General features: G+C 47.2%; 1 pseudogene across 1 annotated transcript in view; it reads right to left on the bottom strand.

The window, feature by feature from the left end:
* Nucleotides 1-7500, bottom strand: part of LOC310790827 — a 164184-nt pseudogene that overhangs the window by 60513 nt on the left and 96171 nt on the right. Inside the window, exon 4 of the transcript in view lies at nucleotides 851-858. The product of the transcript in view is annotated as an uncharacterized misc_RNA (transcript). The remainder of the gene's footprint in view (nucleotides 1-850; nucleotides 859-7500) is intronic.

Genomic DNA, 7500 nt, shown 5'->3' with positions numbered 1-7500 from the left:
GGTTTGCGTGTGTGTGTGTGTGTGTGTGTGTGTGTGTGTGTGTGTGAGAGAGAGAGAGAGAGAGAGAGTGTCAGTAGGAGTTATAGTCCCACAGAGGAGAATAACTCAGCAGTTACTGCTCCCTGAGCATCACTGTGAACACACCCAAACACAAACACACACGCACACACACACACACACACACACACACACACACACACACACACACACACACACACACACACACACACACATCCTTCTCTAGGTGGTCCACAGTGATTCTCCACCCTTTTCACATTAAGGAGCCCTTGGTTCATATTAGAGCCACAGACTTTTGATTTTGTGAATGAGATTTTGTCTCTCAGACCCAAATCTGAACGTCTATCAACGCCATCGTCAGATATGATTTGGTCCAGAATTCCATGGCTATCTGTATTGTAGGTAGAGAGATGACACTGAAACTACCATCAAAATGATCTTCTACATTCTACAATTGTATTAACTTGTAAATGAAATGATGCTAAAGTTGAACAATTTATCAATTTTATGGGGGACCCCCTGGGACTCCCTCAATGACACCTGGTGGTCCCTGGACCCCACAATGAGAACCACCGATCTATTGGAATGATCTGTGGGTGCAGTGTGAGTGAGTCTGTGTGTGTGTGTGTGTGTGTGTGTGTGTGTGTGTGTGTGTGTGTGTGTGTGTGTGTGTGTGTGTGTGTGTGTGTGTGTGTGTGTGTGTGTGTGTGTGTGTGTCATTCTTTTTTACCTGTTAGACAAACACATAACATGCTTGTGACATCTCAAATGAAAGCAGTGTGTCTAACAGCTTTATTGGATACTACCTGGACTGGGAGGAGTTTGTACTTACAGGAGGACCTGCAACACAAAAACGAGAAATCACACATTAAAAAATAACTTCTATACATAAATGACAGCATGTGTGAGTTATAGCAAGTTTCTGTTTTTGCACAGCAATCAATGCCTAGAAACACTGGAACAGACACACACACACACACACACACACGCACACACACACACACACACACACACACACACACACACACACACACACACACACACACACACACACAGTAGATGCGATGTGGTCTGTCAGATGATGGCTGTAATTAACCATCTAAATACGGTACAGAACAAGCTCATTAGGGCCGCTGCCAATGGAGTTTGTGGTGAAGCCATTACGATAAACAGATCGACTTGTGGCTGAACTTGTGGATCAGGGGTGATGTTTTGCATTAGTCTATGAAGTCATGTCAGGACTGCTTTCTGAGAGATATGGGTCTATTAGATGGAGGAGAAGCAGGGAGGAGGCCAGGAGAGAAGGAACGCGCGCTGGCAGACTGAGGAGAAGCAGGGAGGAGGCCAGGAGAGAAGGAACGCGCGCTGGCAGACTGCGTCCCTCTAAAGCTGAAGGAGAAGAAAAAAAAAGATTCTCCGGGGCAATCTTTCAGATCTGATTGAAACGCTCTGATGTTTGAGCTTCGGCAGCGAAAAAAAGTACATTCTGCTTTTCATGCTTTGTTTAAACCAAAGCAACAGTAATGATCAAAGGGGGAAACGATCTCCTTGGGCTCCTCTCTTCGTTAGCTGTTAGTTGGTTTCTACGAAACCTCCTCGCAAAACATTCTCCTGCAACGTGGCTTCATGATGAATAACGCAAAGCCGCGGGCACTAATCAAACATCTAATGTGTTGGAATCATCTAATTACTGGATCGTGTTGATCTGACTCTAAACCAATCATGACGCTCCTTTACAACACTGTTAACACAATCACAGCCCCACGGCGAGATCTGGCAACGTGCCGCCAAACGCAGCGCGCGCACACCAGCGCTCATCAGGGAGGACGCAATACTACACATCTACAGTATATAGACTCATCAGGGACGCAATACTACACATCTATATAGACTCATCAGGGACGCAATACTACACATCTATATAGACTCATCAGGGACGCAATCCTACACATCTATATAGACTCGGGCAGATTGGAAACAGACTCCTCTTGGGGAAATCTAGTGGGATATTTGTGGTGTATCGTTACTATTTAAACACACAGAAAACCCTGCTGATGTGAGCGGAGTCCATGTGAGCCTTGAAGTGCACTGTTTGATGCGAGAGGAGAGGAGAGGAGGGCAGCTGGGAGACAGGCGGGGAGGGGGGGGTGACGTGAGGGTGGGGGGAGGTGAGGGGGGTGAGGGGGGGGGGGGGTGAGGTGAGGATGAGGGGGGTGGGGAGGAAGGTGCAGGAGATGAAGAGAGAGGCGTGGGGGTTTATGAGGCACGTAAAGCGAGTCAGTCAACTTTAGCGATGTCTAGACGCCCGCGACAACGACCTCCTGCGCCCAGACACTTAAGGTAAACACAACACACACGCTGGCCAGGGAGACGCGCAGCAAGGCCAGTCACAACCATTAGGCTTGAGACAGGTGGTGTGTGTGTGTGTGTGTGTGTGTGTGTGTGTGGGTGTGTGTGTGTGGGGAGAAAGGAGAAACCAGGTGGTGTGTGTGGTGTGTGTGTGTGTGTGTGGGGAGAAAGGAGAAACCAGCAAGAGACCAAACGGAAAGAAAAGGATCACCTATAAGAGAGAGATGCGACGGTGAGCGCGCCGACTCACTCTGAGATTCGACTAGTCTTTAACTCCCATCCCTTCGGCCCTGTTTCCTATTACTGAAGTGTGTGTTTCTGTTCCTCCTCTCCACTCATCTGTTGTTTTCCTTCTGGGAATACTGGGAAACCTATTCGGGTGCAATTACAAGTTGTCCCCGAGTCATCAGGCAAACAGCCGCACGATGCCACCCCCGCACTACGAGCCAGGGTTGCATCGTTAGAGGACGCAAAGCTAAACAACAGGAGAGCAGAACCTAAACAGAACCACACCGCTCCGTTCCAGACCCAGACCCAGACCCCGGGACCACCGCGAGCAGCCAATGAGTGAGTGTCCCATCTCGGCCCAAACCCAAACGCCAGGCCCTGCTTTGATCCGCCACTCCTCCTGCGAAACAGCAGGCGGCTGGGGAGACTTAGGGCCCTGATGCAAAACATTGTCATCGTTTAGCTGTCTTGGTGATCGCCTGGTGGGAACGGATGGTTTGTTCAGCTCCAGTCTATGCTGATCAAGTGGTGGTGGGGCAGAGGGGGAGATAGGGGGAGGCGGTGGGGCAGAGGGGGAGATAGGGGGACAAGGAGAGGAGTGATGGAACATGATAGTGCGTGGGGATTTGTGGGAATCAAAGATTGAGGGACTTTTTGGGGGTCACGCGAAGGCATGTCAAGATGTATAACCTGCACCACCGTGAGGCGCTGTCGTTTCTACAACATGCAAACTTCTCAAGAACCAGGGAGCGAAAGGCCTGCATGCCGAAGAGCAACAGAGGTCAAAACGCTGCTACAGATGAACACACACACGGAGAGCTGGGATGTGACAGCCGATACCTTCACCACCCTATCACATAATGCATATGGTCACATCACGTATTTAAAGTGGAACTGAACACGTGCGTCAGAGTCCGTTTCAGACTGAAAACATAAGTTGTCTGAGATGACAGGTTGAGAGGCGGGTCATAGTAGCATGTCGATGATTTTATTTGACAATTCTGGGGACTGGATTGGGCTTTGGCCAATCCTGGCGTGTTCCGCCTCCAAATCGAGTGGGATTCAGCGTGTTGTGGCGCTCTCCTTGGGAAGAGCCTGCTGACGCGAGGTTAGTGGCTGAGTGGAGCTCAGCGAGCCGCAGGCAGCCAGCTGCCTTTGTGTTGCAGAGCGGAGAGTGCAGCACGTTGGCCTGGAGTCTCCGAGGTGCAACCCCTGACAACCAAGCTCTCTGAGGCACGCGCCATTAACGCTATTGCAGTAAATAATATTCCTGGAATGCGAGTTTTAACGAGCCAGTTACATTTCTTTGCATTCTTAGACATTACCGTTTGATTTAGTTTGCATAATTGGTCAAGTTAGTAGTTAGTTTATGGGCTAGAAATTCTGCCAGATGACAGGCACTAGGCGTCATTTTCCCCTTCATTTGGAAGAGAAAATGATCCTGAAATGAAGATTTGATTGACAGCTGCCATGTCGTGATATGATTGGTTGAAATGGGGTAGAAATTTGATAGTACTAGGTGACGTCAGCAAACTGTAGATTACTGTTATGAATGAAATCTTGAAAAATGAACTTTTGATGTGAAAAAGTGTGAAAAACTAAAGAAATTCGATTTTTGTGATTTTTTTGGCATACATTATTAAATAGGTGCACACTGCATACCCAGGTATTTGAACTAAAAGAAAAGAAAAATCATTTTTGGGTTCAGCTCGACTTTAAGCATCCATGTTTCCCCCAGGCTGTCAGAGCTGTTCAGGCTCAACTTCACTACTCAAAACAATAAATGACATCCAGCACTGGACGAACCTACCATGATCCATTAACCCATTGATACCTGATGCAGCATTTGTGTGTATATCCCTCATTTGTGTGCGTATCCCTTTAAGACCGCGAACCGCGTTAACGCGGTTCGCGGTCTTAAAGGGATACGCACACAAATGCTGCATCAGGTATCACTGGGTTAAGGACAGAATATCCACCAGTGAAATGACAATACTTCCTGAAATAAATGATCTATTTTCAATGAGTCCGACTAGGGATGCCACGAGAACCGATACTTCAGTACTGAGTCGATGCCAAAATTCTGAACATGTGACGGTACCGGAGAGAAACAGCCCAATTGGCGGAAACCCGCCCAATCTGGCAACACTGCACGTGAGAATAGCCTACCGTAAGAACAACAACATGTGCAAAATGGCGACAAGTGCGGCTGCAACGACATGGTCTGCCACTTCATAAAAAACACCAAGAGTCGTTTATGGAAATACTTCACGTTTGAGGAGGAGAATCAGGGATTAGTCATGGATTCACAAAAAGCTGTTTGAAACCAAACGTTTCAGACAAAAAGAGTACCGATAAACACTTCAAACTGAACAAAGACACGCATCCAGATTTACACAAAGAATTCAAGGTGAGTGAGTTTCAACATGTTGTCAAAATGTTCTTATCCTGAATTGTTATTTCTGTCTGCGACAGCTGGCATGACGTTTTCAATAGCTAAACGCTAACGGCTAATGTCATCTTGTTTAGGCTAATGTAGGCTACAGTCATTGCCACTCAGTCTGCTGCTTGCACACTGTGTGGCATATTCACCTTATTCACCACGGCCACTTTTTCTCTCTTCCGCGTTACACGCAGTTGTATTTGTTCTTCCAGTTCAGCACTAGTTGGCGGCCAATTTCAAAACAAAACGTCACTATAATAATGAATGTAGTTTGGCAACATTCAGAATTAAGCTACACTGCGGCCAACTTCAGTTACATGTTCATAGCGTTACTGCTGCGAGGAGCCGATGGCTGTACCCGGTCGACATTTAACGTTAGTTACAAAAGCACGTCGACAGTGTTTTCTCACTGCCAGTAGCTTAACTACAACAGTAGGGTTTGACAGATAGCTGTCCGACCGGTGTCAGCACAGCCAGCGCTCCCGGTCCTCGCTGCTCGTTAAATATTTCCAAATAGGCGTTATTCTGATAAACTGGTCACATATATGTTACGTTCTCACCCGAAAAATATTAAAACTTTAAAACATTTTGGTTTTTTAGCTTGAAAACAGCTTTTTGGCAAGTCTAAAAATGACTACGGTAGGCGTCATCTACTTCCGTGTCTAAAACCGGAAAGATGATTACAAAATGACGTCATGCAGAAGCGTCCTTGTATGGGCAAAGAATAAGGTGAATAGAGGTGTGTGTGTGTGTGTGTGTGTGTGTGTGTGTGTGTGTGTGTGTGTGTGTGTGTGTGCGACTGTGCGTGCGCGTGCATGTTAACTACATTGTGCGTGCAACAGCCTCTGCTGTTTTCTTTGAGCTAATCTTATACCTGATAACTCAAATCTCATACATTTCTTTTCACAGAATCAGCCAGAAGATGTCAGCAGCAGGAGAGACAGAAGATGTCAGCAGCAGCAGAGACAGACATCAAAGTAGGCAAAGTCAGGCACTGAGTCGTTATATTTACTAGCGCTCATTTCCAGTATTACTAGCACAGTATTACTGCGCGTGCTCGCCCTGCCTCGCATGCTGCGCATGCTCGCCCTGCCTCGCATGCTGCGCGTGCTCGCCCGATCAACTGTTTTGTCATGTTATTTGTTGACTGTATTGACCTGAAACCTACATGTCAACAACATGTAGGTTTGTAGGTAGGACAACATTGTTGTCGCTTTTTGTAATGTTCAAGTTTTGTTTTCTCCCATTTTCTCCCCAATTGTACTCGGCCAATTCCCCTGCTGTCCCGGTTGTTGCTCCACCCCCTCTGCCGATCCGGGGAGAGTTGTAGACTAGCACGTGCTTCCTCCGATACATGTGCAGTCGCCAGCCACTTATTTTCACCTGACAGCGAGGGGTTTCACCGGCAGGCCGTAGCGCGTGGGAGGATCACGCTATTCCCCCCCAAGTCCCCCCTCCACCCCTTCTCCCCCTGATCAGCCCCCCGACCGACCAGAGGAGGCACTAGTGCATTTGAAGTGCATTTTTTCCATGGTATCGAATTGGGTATTGAGAATCCAATCGTTGAATTTCAGTGGTATTGGTATCGCCTCCCACATTTCTGGTATCGTGACATCCATAATTCCGACTCAACCGCACCCTCACCTGGTTCAAATCTCTGAGACTCTCTAGACCCAAAATCTACTAGAACAACAAGACACTGAGAATTAAATTGACCACTCTACAAAAACCAAAAACACAAGCAGGCCTGGAAGCGCCACAATTTTGGCGGTTGATTGTCTGGGTAAGGTCTTTACAAACTGTCTGTTCTATATCTAACCATGTGTTTTCTCACATGAAGCCATTTGAATATATATTGAAGCTGATTAGCGAGGGAGTAATGGCAAAAATGTGGCGCTTCCAGGCCTGCTTATGTTTTTGATTTTGTAGAGTGGTCAATTTAATTCTCGTTGTCTTGTTGTTCCAGTACAATTTGGAAACGATTGAGTCTAGAGATTTGAACCAGGTGAGTGTTGACATTTTGGTGGATATTCTACCCTTAAAATGGCGTTTGCAACAACAATCAACCTGAACAAAGAAAACAATAGATTAGTCCTCATGTAGTCTCCTTAGGCCAGACTTCCCTCCCTTCTGGGAGAGAGTCTAGCAGCACTGATCTCCACTCTGGTATTGCGGGGAGGGAAATGCTCCGTTTGGTTTAAACTAGTCTCGCTTGCCAGACGCTCTCCCTACAACGGGGGATCCAATCGCTTTCAGCATGTAGCAACGAGCTACATGTAGCTACGAGCTACATGTAGCTCGTAGCTACATGTAGCAACGAGCTACATGTAGCTACGAGCTACATGTAGCATTGTTGATGTTGTTTGAGAGAGACAGATTTGTCACGGAGGGAGCGGAAAAGAAATCCATATATGGTCACAGCCGGTCAGTCAGAGCGGGTCGGAGGAGCCAATGGCAGAGCT

The sequence above is a fragment of the Poromitra crassiceps genome (assembly GCF_964638095.1).
Source record: "Poromitra crassiceps genome assembly, chromosome: 15".
Classification (NCBI taxonomy): domain Eukaryota; kingdom Metazoa; phylum Chordata; class Actinopteri; order Beryciformes; family Melamphaidae; genus Poromitra; species Poromitra crassiceps.
This window is presented reverse-complemented; position numbering and strand designations above follow the sequence as displayed.